This window comes from Aricia agestis, chromosome 9, assembly GCF_905147365.1.
Source record: "Aricia agestis chromosome 9, ilAriAges1.1, whole genome shotgun sequence".
NCBI classification, from domain to species: domain Eukaryota; kingdom Metazoa; phylum Arthropoda; class Insecta; order Lepidoptera; family Lycaenidae; genus Aricia; species Aricia agestis.
The window spans coordinates 7,916,590-7,935,851 of record NC_056414.1 but is presented as its reverse complement, the minus strand read 5'-3'; the positions used below and the strand labels follow the sequence as shown (position 1 = coordinate 7,935,851).

General features: G+C 35.3%; 1 protein-coding gene and 1 long non-coding RNA gene across 3 annotated transcripts in view; one reads left to right on the top strand and one right to left on the bottom strand.

Annotated features, from left to right (window-relative positions):
- The window catches only part of LOC121730538 (lachesin-like), a 144,363-nt gene that overhangs the window by 26,073 nt on the left and 99,028 nt on the right, over nt 1–19,262 (top strand). The window contains exon 1 of one of the 2 annotated variants that reach the window (XM_042119628.1): nt 3,999–4,207. The exons of the other annotated variant lie outside the window; for it this stretch is intronic. The gene's annotated coding sequence lies outside the window, so the exon portion shown is untranslated. Of the gene's footprint in view, nt 1–3,998; nt 4,208–19,262 lie in introns of those variants that run through there. 2 annotated transcript variants of the gene reach the window in all.
- Nucleotides 14,073–18,022, bottom strand: LOC121730539. Its single transcript, XR_006036123.1, has 3 exons — nt 18,012–18,022; nt 16,263–16,268; nt 14,073–14,159 (listed from the first exon to the last, which is right to left on the bottom strand). It is a non-coding gene; the product is annotated as an uncharacterized LOC121730539 (long non-coding RNA).

Sequence of the window (19,262 nt, the reverse complement as noted above, 5' to 3'; positions counted from 1 at the left end):
ACTAATTATTGTTACACTATTATTACTACATTAGTTCACATGATTTTTTTTTTCTTTTCTAAGTAATTCAATAGAACATAAGATATTATAGTTTATAGTGTGAATTTATCATATTTTTTTTAAAATACCATGACTAACGTTTCGCTGTATGACCAGTTTAGTCCTCTGTAAGGACCTCGGCTCCATGACGGTATTAATATTTAATATTAATAATAACAATTGATACCAGCTGATCCAGACTCCTAAAAAAATAAAATATACATATTATATTTTATAGTCACATATTTTGGTACCTACAACATTATGATAATAACAATGCAGAGATAAAACAATAATATCCCTAACCTTGTAACCTATTTCAGTTTGAATGTATACAGCAAAGAAGCATAACGGGTGTACGAGTACATTCGGTGGGATTTATATCGGAGGCTCGGGCGCCGGCAGTCGGCAGGCTGGTTTACGACGACGGTGAAACCACCTCATTTCCCGCGAGTTATAAAAACATATTGAAAATGAGATCCGCGGTCCTAGAACGTCTCGTGATTTTGTTTTTATGCATACTTGCGGAAAATATAATCTCATCTCAAAGAAATTCCCACAAAGAAAAATTGGAGAGGCTTTCGGGATCTATTTATGTTTAATATGAAATAAGAATTTATATCGGCGGGACGATTATGCAAAGTTGTATCAACACTATGGCCGGCTTCATTTGAGCGCGAATGATATTTCATCGACTTTCGCGGACTCGGAGTTATAAATTCTATGTAAATTTATGGACAACGCCTTACTCACGGCTCTGCCCGCGTTGAAATATGCACATAGGGGAAATTATACGACTACAAACCCTTGCCTCGAATCATTCTTAATTGGAATAGAATAGCGTTGAAAATTCTGCTAGAGCATCGATGTTGCCAAATTAAATATAGATAATATTGCTGCTCACAAATACTAGCTACCTACTAACTAATTCAAGTAACTTAAAAACGTAAAATTAACTTTTTTATGGCGATGTGCGTTGATATCAACCCACCACCCACTACTTAATAACAAAAATATTTACACAGTGACGCACTAAAAATATGTACCATCGAGGAAATTGATTCCTGGGCAGTTGACAAATCAACGTCATTTTTTTTTTTAATGAAAGAAGGGGGCAAACGAGCAAACGGGTCACCTGTTGGAAAGCAACTTCCGTCGCCCATGGACACTCGCAGCATCAGAAGAGCTGCAGGTGCGTTGCCGGCCTTTTAAGAGGGAATAGGGTAATAGGGGAGGGTAGGGATGGGAAGGGAAAGGAATAAGGAAGGATAGGAAAGGGAATTGGGCCTCCGGTTAACTCACTCACTCAGCGAAACACAGCGCAAGCGCTGTTTCACGCCGATTTTCTGTGAGAACGTGGTATTTCTCCGGTCGAGCCGGCCCATTCGTGCCGAAGCATGGCTCTCCCACGTAAATCATTTGGTCGGATCATGTCAATTCAATGTTTATTGTGATCAGATCAGGCTGGGTTTGAAATAACGCGAACAAACTACGTGGGTCCCCAACATCATTTGATCAGTTCATGTCAATTGTCAATTAAATATTAAAATTTTGGTTGCGTTGACGTAAGTCAAACCCAGCTGACAGATCACAAACAAGCCCGTCACAGACTTAAGCTATAATATATAACGGAGAATGCTCCCCGTCCATGATTATTAGCCACGAAATAAAAGTCACAAATTAATCACTATAGTCTCTGTATTTCAATTATGACACTATCTTATAACAAATGTTTACAAAACTCAAGATGGAAGTCGATTTTAATACTCGCTATAATTAATTGTGCTTTTTCAGCCAAGTGAAGTTTTTAACCAATCAGCTATGGAGGGTAGATCAATCAGTACTGTTAGTTCAAGTGAAGTTGTCGACTCTTAACAAAGTGAAGTTATTAACATTATGACGTTTTTAGCATAGTGAAGTTATCTGCTTAATACAGCATTCCGCAGCAAAACAACTTCATTGTTGTTATAAAGAGGTTCTTGGAATTGACAACAGATGTCGCTAAATAACACAAAAAGAATTCAAAGGCGCCACAGCAAAGACGATTTTTGTAACACGACGACATAGATATTAATATATTTATAGCTAGACATATTATTTTCTATACTAAATCCACATGCCACAGAAATATACAGGGTGTAACAAAAACAAGTGATAATACTTTAGGGTGTGTACGTGTTCCTTGTAGAGAGTTCACTGTGAAAGTAGCAGCGCTGAAAGACCAAATTTTTTTCACTTTTGTATGGGGAAACTCGTGGCGCTCGGGCCCTTGCCCATACAAAAGTGAAAAAAAATGTTCGTCTTTCAGAGCTGCTACTTTCACAGTGAACTCTTTACAAGGAACATGTACACACCCTAAAGTATTATCACTAGTTTTTGTTACACTCTATATATTAAAGCTGAGTGTGTGGTCACGCGAAATTAGTATAGAAAATTAAAATGCCGAGCTATAAATATATTAATATATATTATAGCTAAGTCTGTGACGGGCTTTAACATTGAATTGACATATTCGACCAAATAACCACAATAGACATAATTACCAGTAGTTCGACTGCAAAGAAACGGACAGGTTTCAATATCTGTCAAATTCGTCGGGTTTCACTAGGATTATGAACGGATTGTGCCTCGCGCTGGCTGATATAATTTATTTTTTAACATTTAAAATAAAGATTTTAAAATTGGATTCTGACAATTTTAATCGCATGTGCCAAAACATAAACAACAACACGACCAAAAAAGAACACGTCCAGCGAATATGTCATAGTTTTAAATTCGTAGGTAACAATTTTACCCTAGCGACGATATTCGTCATAATACGTCAAATTTAAAAATTTCAACATCAGTTCTACGTCGACATAGGTACTCTATAATTCTGTCTACTCCGAAATAACGTTGGTCTGTCAATTGCATAGGAATCAACTTCCTCGATGGTACATTGTAAAAGGTTTGATTGTCTTTGTCTGAAACTTAACAAAAGACAAGGATAGCGAACATATACGTTACGTAAATAATTTTGTTAAAAAGGCGAGATAAAATATAATATTTAAGTATGTGTATATGACTGCAAAAATAATAGTTTTTTCCCTTATCAAAACATGCTTTAATATTATTATTCGAGTCGCTGCTAGAGAAAGTTCTGAGAAAACTGTGAAGAGTTCTCGCTCCAATGAATTTAATTTCTACTGCAGCTCAATACTAACAGAAATGATTTCTTTATTTAATTATGTCTTATTTCAATTAATTCTTTACATTTAAAACATAAATTGGCTCTGTCTTACTTAACTACATAATATTATTATATTCAACACAAATATTACAAACTGATAGTGTGCCTGTCTGTCCTTTTCATGCTTAAAGTTAAAAAACAACTTATATTTGATGTACCATCGAGGAAGTTGATTCCTATGCAATTGACAGACCAACGTTATTTGCTCGAATATGTCAATTCAATGTTAATCGTGATCTGTCAGCTGGGTTTGACGTAACGCAACCAAACTACTTAGGTCCCCGATTTGCATAGGAATCAACTTCTCTGATAGTATATTAACCCATCGATCGTGGGAAAACGAGACACAATAGATATTCTATAGTGTCTCGTTCACCGGTGAGCGTATATAGGGCTTGATGAACTAAGTCATTGGAAATACATAAAAAAAGCGGCTCCCACGCGAAAAACGACATCCATCGTGAACGAAATTGCAGGCATCAGTTAGTTTTGTTGTATAAACTATTACAGTATGTTATAATTTATTAATAAAATATTAAAACATCACTAGTTACAATTTAAGCATACATTTCCACTCACATTTTTTTAACGAATACAAATCACAACAAAAAACATGATGTCCGCAAATCGCTAAGCGCAAATGATCTTTAGAGAGCTTACAAGTTGCTGTTATCTGTTGAGGGCCAATACAGAAAGATTGTCGCGCGGCTCAGTGCGAGGCGCCCCGCGGTCCAGGGCGGTCGTAGCTTCGGCGTAGCGCTACGAAAAGTTCGCCTACGGACCGCTACGAAAAGTTTGAGCCTACGAGCCGCCACGGAAAGTTTGCCTCCGGACCGCTACGAAAAATTAACGTGTAATGTTATTCAGTATTCAACTGTTTCGCGTATTGAAGTGATAATGGAATATAAAAATAAGTGGAATTTGCGCGATTAGAAATTTGTAAGTATATTTGATATATTTTATACAATATATAAAATGATAGTAGATATGATAAACGATAGAAAAAGATAATAACACATTTTATTTTTATATCAACATAATATATAAAATTATCGTGTCACAGTGTTTTTGCGCGAACCCCTCAAAAACGGCTAAACCGATTTTATTAAAATTTTGTATGTACCATCGAGGAAATTGAGTTCCAGGCAGTTGACAGACCAACGTCATGTGGTCGACTTATTGTCAATTCATAGCTGTGATGGGTTTGACATAACGCGACCAAATTACTTAGGTCTCTGATAGTACATTGTTCATTCGTTGGGCCTGAGAATAGGTTTTTATATTATACTTTTTATATTGATACTAAATATAATGCATATGGCAAAACATCAGCTAGTTTATTTTTATTTTGATGTAATATAACATGAAATACCCGATTGATTCCCTTATCTATATGTTATCTCGTTAATTTTATCAATATAAAGAGATGAAAGGAAAATAATTACAGCTAATGGGTCTTCAAGCTTTGTTAGATAATTAATTATTGATTAATTCGGGAAAACGCTTTAACGTTAACGAGAAGTTACGTTCCGTGAAGGTTTTTATCAAACTTTTGATCTTTTGGACAAGATTAAAGATATAATAATATGAAGTCTTAAAAACTTTCCCTCTTTGCTATTAACTGCTTCTTGTAGTCCCCATTCAAATTATTTCGTTCAGATATTCATACATCCAGAAACAACTCGCTCTAGTGTTATCAAAATACAAATTAAATTAGTGTCAGTAAAATACAAATCAAATGAGAATTAAATTAATTATTATTAAATATAATATGGCAACCTTGCTACTGGAGAATAGAGCTGCACCTAATGCTCCAAAAACTGGAAATCCCATCTGCCAACCATTCAGGAGTTTGGACTGTTCTGCATACGCGACCAGAGCGAGGCTTAATAATAATTACTTCTTACATAAATATATGACTATGTTCACGCCCAAGATAGGATATATCTGCTATCCTGGTCTAGCCAGGTTATATCGCATGTATGTTTCTATCGCATCGGGGTAAACCTGTAATGGTAGAAATAAGTATGGAAATAAATAAATAAATAATTATTACCTGCAGCAGCCCATAGGTCGTCTATCACGCGATAATTGCAGCGATTGGCTACCGATGACGTGATACGCGGTCGCCTCATACGCACCTAGATTCACTTTGCATTCTCCATCTTTAATATACGCATTGTAAACCCTTCACGATTTCGCTAAAAATTCGTTAACTATAATTGTAAAAATTTGTAATAATATACGCAAGAAGTCGAGCCAGCTGTTTTCTTCACTCCTCGGGAACTCGACAAACGACAGTAAAAGGCCAAACCAAACCAGCCAAAACACGCAAACAGACTATCAAAATAGAAGAACAGTAGTAAGTGGTAGTAACATTTTAAGTTTATTTTTAATTATTCTTATGCAATATGCTTTGAGCATTCAGCATATAATGCGCTTAATTATAATCGTATTTCTAGTAATTACGAAATGTAAATCATAAAAATAAACGTATTTTAAATGATCCGCGCTATTTTAACCGACGTTCCCGTTGGGATTAATGAATTCCGGGATTTTAATAAAATTTAACGTCACATATCACTCAGTTATCCAGAAATGGAAATTAGTGTAAGCTACTTTTGAAATGAGTTGAACGTTAAATATACTTTCCTGGAATAGGCATGATGACTATTTTTTTTTCTTATCGGTAATTGAAAGACACTTAAAAAATAGAAACATCGTTGAAAGAATGACTCTGATAGCTTAAAAATTCACCAAGATATGACAATTCAAATATCTCATAAAAAAAGACCTGCCCGAAACGCTCCATACAAAGTGCTACGAAAGTATGACGTCAGTCTTTCGTAGTTTGTACGCATCGGGAGACAACTTTGTTCGACAGGTATATTAAATATTGCGTTTATGAAAGTGTTTTCATAACAAAAGTTGCTTTTAATTGCATAAGTTATCGAATTGTATACAATAATTAAGAAATTTAATTGAAACAAAATTCGACTTGAATATCTAACTTTGAAGGCGCATAACAAAAAAAATACAAATGCTATCAAGCTGAAATTTTGGGAACACTTATTTTTTGCCGTGATTTCTTTATTTTATTAACAAAATTCGCTAATCTTTGACCTTGTCATCATCCCTATTGTGTGCATTTATGATTTCTGAAAAGATAATTATCATGTTTTGTTTATTTGAGTCGAGATTTCGTTCCTAGTCCCTATAGTCCGTGCAATCCACGAAGACCCGCCCCACCACTTTTTGGGTGAGCATTTTTCCCTTTGACCGTGACGCTTTTTCTTAATTGGTCTATTTATTGTAGTGTGCGCGTGTACTCATAGGTGTGTACCGATAACACTCAAACATTGGCGAAAGCTTGCACACCTACACATACTATCAAGTATAAGCGATTAGGAGGAATATTGGGGTGCGTGGATTGCACGGACTATAGGGACTAAAAAAAAAATAATATTATGTTTAATCTTCGAATTTTAACAGTATTTACATAATCTGAAAAGTTTTCGTTAAAAAAATCGTTGGGCATAGTAGGTGAAATTTATAACTTAAGGATTTAGCTAAAAAGTTTAAAGGACTTATAATAGTTTAAACTGTACTATTACTTTAGAAAATCATTTTTCTAAGCCGGGAAACTGATCTTGAAAATCATTCGGTCACAATTCGATATCTTTTGTTGCTGATAAGGATTAAATCCTAGAAATCAATAATGACATATCGAAATTAATTTAAGGATATTTTTTTTATCCTATCACAGTAACACTGGTAAAGGGTATGTATGGTGATACAATACGATGCACTTTTAATGTGACATTTAAAACTAAACTTTAACTATACAACCTGCCGCTGCAGCAGCCTATTCTTATTAAAAACTAGACATTCCGTGCGTCTTCGCCCGCGTACTTTAGAAACACAGAAACCATACTAATGAAAATACTTTCAAATATTTTCCCCCTTTTTTTCAAATTTTTGCTCCTATTGGTCTTAGCGTGATAATATAATAATATAGCCGATAGCCTTCCTGGATAAATAGGCTATCAAATGCTTAAAAGAATTTTTCAAATCGGACCAGCAGGTCCTGAGATTATTTGCAATGTGAACTGACCTTTACAATCATATATTATGTACAGAGTAATTAATATAATGTATACACACTGACACTGCGATACACTAAGAACTACTAAACTACCTAACTTACCTAAACTGCACTAGTGTTGTATCAAAGGTTGATATCGGAAATCGTTATTCAATACTGTAAATTGCTTTCTAATGATCGTAGCAAATATACCCTGTGTCTTACAAACAGACCTACTTTGTACTGAGGTTTAGAGTATCGACGGGGTTTTATTATTATTAAAATTGAACCTTGTATAAAAATATTTATATCTATGTAAATAAAAATGAATTTAAAATTTTGTTAGTCTCGCTAAAATTAAAGAACTATTTGGCTTTATTTTAGTCTTGAAAGTTCATAATATTAAGAGGAAAGTAGGTATATATTATATGAAGTTCACCGGGTCATCTAGTATAATATATAGGTACCTAAGTAAAAGCAAAATATTAGAAATGTCAAAACATGTTATTTCTGTTTTTCTTAGTAATTTAATTAAGGTGCCTTCAAAAGTAGTCCCTTTTATTTGCTCTTTAGAATAAGGGGGAAACTGAATCTTTGGAGTGCAAAATTTGAACTTAACTTACGTCAAAACACATCAAATAAACAATTTCGAAGCACCAAAATGCACTTTTTTAATAAGGGGGCAAACAAGCAAACCGGTCACCCGATGGAAAGCAACTTCCGTCGCCCATGGACACTCGCAGCATCAGAAGAGCTGCAGGTGCGTTGCCGGCCTTTTAAGGGGTAATAGGGGAGGGTAGGGAAGGGAATAGGGGAGGGTTGGGAAAGTTTACAGTATTAATATAAAACTGCATTACTTTGATTCCTATATGGAATAAGTTAAATTATCTTTATAGATTTATAGTTTCAATTATATTGAATACAGATAGTAAGCATATAATGATCTTGTAAAATAGATATTAAGTATATATCTATTTAAAAAATTGGACTTGTGTTGTTTGGAAAACAAACTTGGACAAGTGTTGTTTAGTAACTATATTTTCCTTTGACAGATGTCAGATTTGTAATTAAACGCAATTCTACGTGAATTGCGTTTAGTTACCATACAACACTAGTCCTGGACATGTGGGGTTTAAGAACAAAATGCATATACGAACTCTAGGAAAAAAGAACTTTGCGAAGAGACACGTGTGTTTTGGTTTCAAAACATTATGTCTCTTGATATATAGAAATCATTGCCAGCATAAAATAAAAACCGAATATATGGACTAGTGTTCTTTAGAGAACAATCGATTCAATTATAACATTATATAACCTAACTTATAAAAGTAAGAAAAACACTGAAAACATCAATTTGTGAACGTCGCTAATACATTTTTAACAAGGAATTCGCAGTCTGTGCCCATTAATTAGAAGTAGAGCGTTAGTAAACAAAAGTTGAAGTTTCTTAGCCGCAAGTTAAACAAATGACCGGCCCCAAAGCCCTGATGTAGAATTACAAAGTACTCCATGTTGTGATTTCACTCGCGCAGAATCACTCTCTCGAGAAGCTAACGCTTCATTCAAATCCGTTCAGTGGTTTCGCTTCAAAGGCTCGTTATTAGTATTAACACTGCTTATTTAGGGATAGTAAATCACTAGATGACGCTCAAAAAGCCGTTGCGCCAAAATTTATTTATCACGCGAAAATCGCATTTTCTGGGATAATAAAAATCGCCTTTTCCCGGGACTCAAAGTATCTCTAGATACCAAATTTCAGCAAACGAATCAAAAATGTCCGATCATAATCGCAGGAGTAATAGATATTGCTGTGTGTTTGGGTGTTTTAATAGTAATGCAACAATTCCAGAATTGTCTTTGTTTAAATTACCTGTTGAACAGGAAAGGTCAGTACTACTCACTTATTCTAGCAAAATATAATAATTTTTACTTGATGATCAGATAGATACCTACTTACTTCTTTTTTTAAATATTTTATTTAACTTGCTCTGTATGTATGTATGTATGTTCGGGTGAAATTTTGGAACTCAATTTTGAAGTAGATATATTTAACCGATCGAGCTGAAATCTTGCATGCACGTTAAGTTTGGATGACAATGCATGATATTGTATGTGACTTCACTCTAAATCCAATATGGCCGACAATCCAAGATGACGAAATAGTTATTTTCTATGCAGTTCTACAATATGGATATTAAATGAAAGGGCTTTTTGAGAGTAACTCGAAAACGAATGTTATGCCATACTACATCCAATATGGCGGCTCATTTAAGATAGTTATTTTTAATGCACTTCTGCAATATGGGTATCAAATGAAAGGGCTCATTGAGAGTAACTCGGAAACGAATGTAATGTCATTCTACATCCAATATGGCGGCTCATCCAAGATAGGGAAATATAGTTATTTTTAAAGCACTTCTGCAATATGGGTATCAAACAAAAAGGCTCATTGAGAGTAAATTGAAAAGTCATGTCGTATCCGGTCGTGCCGTGTCGTGTCGTGTCGTGTCGTGTCGTATCGTGTCGTGTCGTGTGGTGTGGTGTGGTGTCGTGTCGTGTCGTGTCGAGTCGTGTCGTGTCGTGTCGAGTCGTGTCGTGTCGTGTCGAGTCGTGTCGTGTCGTGTCGTGTCGTGTCGTGTCGTGTCGTGTCGTGTCGTGTCGTGTCGTGTCGTGTCGTGACGTGTCGTGTCGTGTCGTGTCGTGTCGTGTCGTGTCGTGTCGTGTCGTGTCGTGTCGTGTCGTGTCGTGTCGTGTCGTGTCGTGTCGTGTCGTGTCGTGTCGTGTCGTGTCGTGTCGTGTCGTGTCGTGTCGTGTCGTGTCGTGTCGTGTCGTGTCGTGTCGTGTCGTGTCGTGTCGTGTCGTGTCGTGTCGTGTCGTGTCGTGTCGTGTCGTGTCGTGTCGTGTCGTGTCGTGTCGTGTCGTGTCGTGTCGTGTCGTGTCGTGTCGTGTCGTGTCGTGTCGTGTCGTGTCGTGTCGTGTCGTGTCGTGTCTTGTTAAGTCAAGCCAAAACTAGCCGGGCATTAGAAAATGAATGGTTGAACCCGGTTATTTTTGTTATAGTTTGTTATAGTGATATTTAATCGTAAAATTAAGTACGATTTCTTAAAGACTTAAATAAAGTTAATCACATTTTAACAAATTCTTGAAACAAAACAAACTACAATGAAGCAGACTTAAGAAATCTAGTCAGAGATTTAACTAAAAAACAAAAAAATAAATTATAAGCAAAAAACTTTTTTAAAAAAGCTTTTATTTAAATACTCTAAAAAGAAGAAAATAAACCCCTTAAAAATTCTAACTATTAAGTTATAACCTCAATATATTATACAATTTGCATTATAATAAAAGCTTGTTGCGAGACTTAACAATCTGTCAATATTCAATTACTATACTTAATAAAATAAAAAATTGAATATCAGTTTACTCAGTTAAATTGGCACTTACTAGTTTATTATTTACAAATTATAAATCACGCGACAAGCTTTTATTATCATGCAAATTGTATAATATATTGAGGTTATAACTTAATAGTTAGAATTTTTAAGGGGTTTATTTTCTTCTTTTTAGAGTATTTAAATAAAAGCTTTTTTTCAAAAAGTTTTTTGCTTATAATTTATTATTGTATTAGTTTTCTATCACACAAATGAAGTAGGTAGGTAGGTAGATCTACTTTTCCACTAGAACATAGTATAATTAATAAGGTAATGTTTTATGTACTTTTGATCCGTCAACTAATTTGTCGCTATTGCTTTGTTTACTTAATAGTAATTTGCCGATTTCTCTGTGTTGTAGACCGTATATTAACTACTCAATTACTTATTTTAAATCGTAATTAAAAATAAGTAATTGACTAATTGTAAATCACAATACACATCAAAGTTCGAATCATAAAAACAGATTTGTTTATAGTATAAGAGATAGGCGTTAGTTTTTAATGTTGTTTTACAGGGTATTTTCATAATTTTATTTAGACATCGGATTATATGCACCATCAAAGTGCCGAAATATGCATACAAATATGCACGAAAAATGGCCGGAAAATGCACAATAAAGATTTACTTTTTATTAAAAGTCGGGAGACCGCGACGGTGCCGCTGTTCATGCGGTTGCGCGAACGAAGCGCGGACGGCCGCTCCCACACCAACAGGTAAGACAGTAGGTAATTACATCGCGGATTGGGCCGGAGTTATCCTACTTCCCCTCCTTTTACTATGATGCTGGGAACAAAGAACTGGAAAACTATCCATAAAAATTGCCGATCCGGGCAATTTTTATGGGTATGAAGACGGCTTTTTTTTTGAGTTCCCAGCATTGTTCGCATAGAAAAAGTTGTTCACAGTTGTTTATTTTGACGGGCTCATTTGATGGTTTCAATGATAACGGTGTTTACACTAGCACACTGTATAAGCATTTTTTTGTAATTCAAAGAGAAATAAATATTTTGTACATCAATTATCTTATATATAAAATTCTCGTGTCACAATGTTAGTCACCGTACTCCTCCGAAACGGCTTAACTGATTTTTACCAAATTTTATATGCATATTCAGTAGGTCTGAGAATCGGCTACTGGGTACTTTTTATATTGATAAGTGCATTTGTTGAATAAATAATAGTAAATTATTACAACTCGAGACTGACGGCGACCATTGTTTGTGCGACGGGATAGCGATGGACGTTGCCATAGTGACATACTTATTTAGCCTCTTGAATAAAATAATACGGGCGAAATACTTTATATTATGGCAAATAAACGTTTGCCGGGACAGCTAGTGCTATAATATTAAATTCTTGTTTGTAGTTTTTCTGTTGCAACCAACAAATTTATGGAAATATATCATAAGGTCAAAACATTTGAGTAACTAACTACGTACCTAGGGTTGATTCAGACCGCAACACGACGCGTAGATGCAATTCTAAACTTATATGGATGTGACAGATTCGCAAGACGTCTTACGCAATTGAAATCTATCAAATCCATACAAATTTATGCCACGCCGCGTCTTGCCTCGCCTCGTCGCGTTGCAGTCTGAATTGACCCTTTTTCTGATATAGATGTCATCTTCTGCTAGCGTAGTCGCCAGCACAGCCTTAGAACCCCACTTAAACACTCACTTTTCTTAGATATGTCTCGGATAGACCACAGATTAAGTAAATTGTATGATATTATGGTAAGTATTAGTGTGTGAAATAGTAGCAAACTTTCATAATTATAATTACAGTGATAAAGTTTCCAATTCAAAGTCCTTTGTAAGTTAAATAACAGTTACAAGGGCGTAACTGATAGTTGACAATTATGAAATTACTATCTTGTATCCACGTGACTATAACAGGTGTTCCCAGAACACCGACCACACAACCACGTGGTTGTGTGGTCGGTGTCCCAGAATGAGCGCCGCGGCGCCCTAGTGCGCCGTGGAAAGGCAAGGGCCGCATGAGTCGATCCTCATCATCCGAAATCATAAATATTATAAAATAAAATTATAATGTTAATAATGTATAGCAGGTAGATGAATAAATATGTATTTGTTTATTATTATTTACCTGCTAACCTAAATATTATAATCATTAAACATTAAATGTGTTTATTTATGTATATTTTTCATATTCCTTGTTAGAGTGCGCCGTGACAAAATTTTATTTTGGCGTGTATTACAGCGCCGCGCCGCAGTCTGAAATAATATATTGAGAACCGCTGGACTACACTATTACAAAGGTTATGTTATAATTATGTCGTAGACTAGTAGGTACGTCGAAAAACTTTCACAGAAATAAAGGGAACTTTTGTTGTAAAATAAAAACAAAATGTCGAGAATCTGTCAATAACAAACTTTCCGAATGAATATAAAGTTCCTTTAATACTTAATATTCTATTAAAATAAGTTTGTATACACATTTTTATAAAGTTCATTTCATAGATATTATTTATACAGTATCCAAGTTTCATGAAGTAAGAAATAACATTAATCAAAAAAGTTTTGACGCTTAATTAAAATGTAACAAAATATTTTGTTTAAAATATCTGTAATTACTTGTATTTAAGAATTTCTATCTGTTCCGATGTCAATCTGCAAAGATTCTATATACCACCTACGTCCGGTAAATAAGCGTATAACTATGTACTTATATTAGTTGAGAAGGTACATCAGAGACATTTATTTATAAGCAGATGTTGGACGTACGTTATTTGGTCAGTCAATGTCCACTAGGTCACTCGTAATATTCAGAAGGTACTATAATAAGAATATTATAGTACCTTCTGAATATTACGACTGACCTAGTGGACATTGACGGACCAAATCACGTACGTCCAACACGTACGTTATTTGTTCAGTCAATGTCCACTAGGCCACTCGTAATATTCAGAAGGTACTATAATAAGAATAATTCTATAGGCAGATGTTGGACCTACGTTATTTGGTCAGTCAATGTCCACTAGGTCACTCGTAATATTCAGAAGGTACTATAATAAGAATAATTCTATAGGCAGATGATGGACCTACGTTATTTGGTCAGTCAATGTCCACTAGCTCACTCGTAATATTTAGAAGGTACTATAATAAGAATAATTCTAAAGGCAGATGTTGGACCTACGTTATTTGGTCAGTCAATGTCCACTAGGTCACTCGTAATATTCAGAAAATACTATAATAGGAATTAATCTATAGGCAGATGTTCGACTTTCGTTATTTGGTCAGTCCATGTTCACTATGGTGCGACCAGTTTGAGCACGACCTTCGTATCATACTAAATGTATGCTACGAGTATGCTACGAGAGTCACGCTTTAAGTGGTCAGAGTATAGGCCACTCTTGATATTCTGTCGACTTAGCTTGACATTACTTGACCAAATCACGTAGGTCCGCTATCTGCTTATAAATGAACTAAATGACGCCCTCAACTCCGTTGCGCAAAAATCTGTTTATCGCGAAACCGTACATTTTTCCGGGACAAAAAATAACATAATATGTTCTCTCTCGGGACTCAAAGTATCTCCATACCAAATTTCAGGTAAATCAGCAGTTTAGGCGTGAAGAGGTAAAAGAAAGACGTAAGACACACTTTCGCATGTATAATTCGTATGGATGTCACTGATAATACATAATATTTTATTAGATTGTTTATTTTATTTTTCTACCAAGCATAAAGTGTAATTTTGGTAGAATACTAAAACATCACAGTAAAAATCCAGTGTATTATTTGCCTAACTGCCAGTTGCCACCTACATTTCATATACATAGTCCTATTTTGAGACATGACAAGCATACTAAATAGATTGATTAACTTTATGTAATACAATATGTTCGCAGGAATTTATACCGTGACTGAATTAAAACGTAGCACGTATTGTACTAATATTACTTACCTTAATTAAATGTTTTATTCGTATTCTGACGGAATCTGAAGCTCAATTAGGAGTTTAAAAACTTTTAGAAAATATTATAAATTTAGAAATCCAACCCAAGTATTAACAATTACCTGAATTACCTAATTTAAATTAAAAGATATCTTCTTAATCACCAACAAAAATCGTATGGAGAAATTATTATGAAATAAGTAACACTGTAGGTATTTTTCTTATTTCCATAGTTATGTCGTCTGTGGGCTTTTCGCCCATATCCTTTTTCTGTCGCTTTTGTAATAATTTAACGTTCGCGTACAAAGGTTTACAGTTTACATAATAATCCACTTTAAGTTCATTACGCCTCAGGACTTTTTTTATTACTATTATTTGATTTTTTTATATTATTGTAAGTGACGTTATATTAATATGATGTAATCAACCCCCGGTTTCTAAAGTTTGTAGACAGTAGTTTCCATTCAAGTTGGTTGGTTGGTTAACATTTTCACCCAACAAAAACCGCTAGTGTAGGTTATAAAATGTTTGAAACCGAGAATTTTTTTTTTCTTACTAGATGACACGGTGAACTTCGTAATGTTTCTGGACTTTCGCGAATATTTCAAGACTAAAATAAGCGAAATTGGTGTATCTGTTGTCGTAAAGCGAGACCAACAGATTTTTTTATATTATTCATGCATTACGTGAATAAGTGAAGATATGGCCTATTATATATTATTATTGGCCTATAATATAATTAGCACCCATAGAACTAAGCGTGTATCGTTAGTTTTCCCTCGCAAATGAGCACAGTCGAGACTAACAGATTTTTTATATTCTTCATGCATTACGTGAATAAGTGAAGCTATGGCCTATTATATATTATTGGCCTATTATAATTAGCACCCATAGAACTAAACGTGTATCGTTAGTTTTCCCTCGCAAATGAGCGCAGTCGTTAACCTGTTGTCGGAACTTATTATCGCGTAATTTATGGCCACACGTCCGCCATGTTGGAAATCCGGGATGCGTCTTAAAGGAACATTAAATTACCCCATCAAAAGGGAAATATAATTACGTTTTATATTTTCTTGTTCGAATTGTTTTGGGAACTGTGTTTGAAAAAAGTATTATTATATAATACAAGCCTAAAGTTGGTAGTACCTACACCAAATGTACCTACACCTACACCAACTTGCTGTAGATCTCTCAGAATCTAAGAAGTACTTTAATTTAAACTAATAAGATGCCTTGAAGATTTTTAAACAAAAATTATGTTAAAGTTTGTATGGAAACATTTACAAAGTCTAATACTTATATGTATATTATGGTGGCCCGTCAAAGATCGTTAGTTATAAGTGATAAGTTCTAGATTGTGATATTTTGTGTTAAAGTATGTAATAGACATTCCAGTGCTATATTACATACCTAAGCATAAATTACAAAATGGCTCATTTATAATATTATATACTTACTGTATATTATTATGTTTCAAATAACTATTGAAACTAAACTTTACTAAGGCCAGTCGGCTCCGCTTAAGTAAACACCAAGACAGACAGACCACTATAACTTTGGACTTCCTTATTAAACAAACATACAGAAACTTAGGTGACCCCTATTTCACTAAAACTTCGAACTTTAAAATTTCTTTTAGTCAATAAAATCAATGTTTACAAAATATTTAGTTTTTCAGCAGATAGTCGTATAATTTTTATTATATTTTCTGTACTTAAATAAAACTTTAGCTTATTTGATAATTTATTTATTAAAGAAACAAAAGTATTTTCAAAGTTTGAATATTCGGATAAAGGTCAGAGCTGAAAAGTAAATAATCCGACCAAAATCCGACATGTTGCACACGTCGTGTCAAAATGACAGACGTTGTCAAACGTCGAACAAAACTTTTATTTACCGTCTATGCTAGCCTCTAGCGTAAAAACATTTTAGTAATTATAATATTATATTCTACTGTATTAGTGTTATCATACCTCACATTACATTACACTAAAATCTAAGTACGTCTGTAACTTATTGACACAAAACTACGTAACTGATTTTCTGAACTAATTTTGAATTGTAGTTACATAAGCAACGGCTCTGAATTATCACTTGGGCTACTTTTAACTAAAATACGTACATCATTTCCGTCGGATACAATAACGAGATTGGGCCGAGGACAAAAGCTGGGATTTATTAATAGGCTCCAAAAATATAGATCGACTTTTAATGAACTTACACAAAAAATTCAGTTGACAAAAATAATAGCAATATGTCCGTTTTTCCATTTTCTTCCGCGGACAATATGTTATAAAAGCTTCTACAAATAAAGACAAAGTGCTCTTATTAATGTTATAAACTACACAAAAGAATTAACTATTTCGTTTACGGCTGAGGGTCATTTTAGTACTGTTTCATAAATCTCTTTATATTCTCAGCAGCAAATATTTTTACTCCAGATGCCAGAAAAATTTGTTTTCTATGAACTAATAAATAACATAAGAGGCTATATTTATATAAAACTATATGTTATTTAGATTGATTATAATTAATTTAAGATTCGAATGAGTGGATAATATTAATATTTGGTTTATTAATAAAATACGGTCGCCAGATTGAAAGAAATTAGAAATTATGTATCGTTCATCATAATGACGTCTGAATCTGTCTATAGAAAACTATGTCAACCAGATGTTTGGCCCGTTAATGCGGAATTTTCTGAATGGTTTTGGTTTCGGAAAACAAAAAGGCAAACATTTGAAGAAAGAAGCTAATTATATTACTATTTTTTATCAGAATGTCAGAGGTCTACGCACAAAATTGAATGTATTTAATAATAATTTGGAATCCTTGTGTGCGGACCTTATTGCAATAACTGAGTCTGGATGCAATGAATCTTTTATGGATGCGGAGTTAATACCGCCAGGGTATCAAATCTTGCGTTGCGATCGAGCAGACGGACGAAAGCAGGGTGGCGCGCTTTTAGTGGCCACACATAACTTGCGCTTGCGACGAGTCGAGCCGAGTGATGTTAGTGTTGATCGGTGCTCGTTTGAACTAATTAGTGCAACAGTGTACGATAGGCATTGTAAATATCTGTTTTTGTGTTGTGTGGTTTACGTACCGCCAAATACTAAAGACCTTGAATACTTGTTGCTATTTAGGATTATCGAGGATTTGTGTGTAAAGTATAACAAAGTCATTGTCATTGGTGATTTTAATTTGCATTCGACAAGTGAATATGTTAAAAACTACATGGAGTATTTCATGTCGTTTTGTGAATTCGCTCAGATGAATGATGTACCTAACTGTAACGGTAGACAGTTGGATTTGGTGTTGTGCTTGGATTGTTTGTGCAATGGTATGTTCGTGAGCCGGGCGGACGAAGCCGTGGTGCCCGTCGATACCTACCACCCGCCGCTAACGATTGAACTGCGAACGGGGCCGTATTCATCGGTTGTGCCAGATAAGTCGGACCAGCGAGTAAACGTAAGTAATAATTTTGAATGGAATTTTTACAAGGCGGATCTTAACCTATTGTATTCTTCGATAGCCAACGTAAACTGGCATGACTTATACGATATTTTAAGTCCTGAGGAGGCACTAGAATATTTTTATAAAAATATTTATGATATATTTTTTTTTTTTTATTAAATAAGGGGGCAAACGAGCAAACGGGTCACCTGATGGTAAGCAACTACCGTCGCCCATGGACACTCGCAACATCAGAAGAGCTGCAGGTGCGTTGCCGGCCTTTTAAGAGGGTATACGCTCTTTTCTTGAAGGTTTGCAGGTCGTATCGGTCCGGAAATACTGCTGGTGACAGCCCATTCCAGAGTTTTACAGTGCGCGGCAGAAAGTTACGCGAAAAACGCACTGTGGAAGACTGCCACTCATCAAGGTGATGAGGATGGTATGTTTTTCGCGTGGGACGATAGCGAAAAGTTGCAGGTGGTATGATTCCGAACAATTCCTCAGAGCACTCCCCGTGATACAACCGATAGAGGATGCAGAGTGAAGCAACATCTCGGCGTAATTCCAGGGGGTCCAAGCTGTTTGAAACACTATGGCAGTCAACAATTCGAGCAGCCCTTCGTTGGATACGATCCAGAGGGAGCAGTTGGTATTTTGGCGCCCCTGCCCAGAGATGAGAACAATATTCCATATGAGGCCGAACCTGCGCCTTGTAGAGTTGTAGGCGTTGGTCCGGACTGAAGTACTGTCTCGCTCTGTTAAGAACGCCAAGCTTCTTCGAGGCTAATTTGGCCTTACCCTCAAGATGATATCGGAACTGGACTTCGCTCGATATGTTGACGCCAAGTATCTCAATGCTAGGGGAGATGGTAAAAGATGTGCCCTCGAAACGAGGATAAACGACCATTGGTGACTTTTTAGTGGTGAACGCGCAGACTTGTGTCTTGGCGGGGTTGAATTGGACTAAGTTACGTCTACCCCATTCAGAGACCCCATTCTCCAATGAATTCTCCACCTTAGACTTGTGTCTTCGTTTCGACTCTCAGTGACATTTTGCCGAGAAATATTAGGGGAGCCGGTATATACAGCATCACCTGTA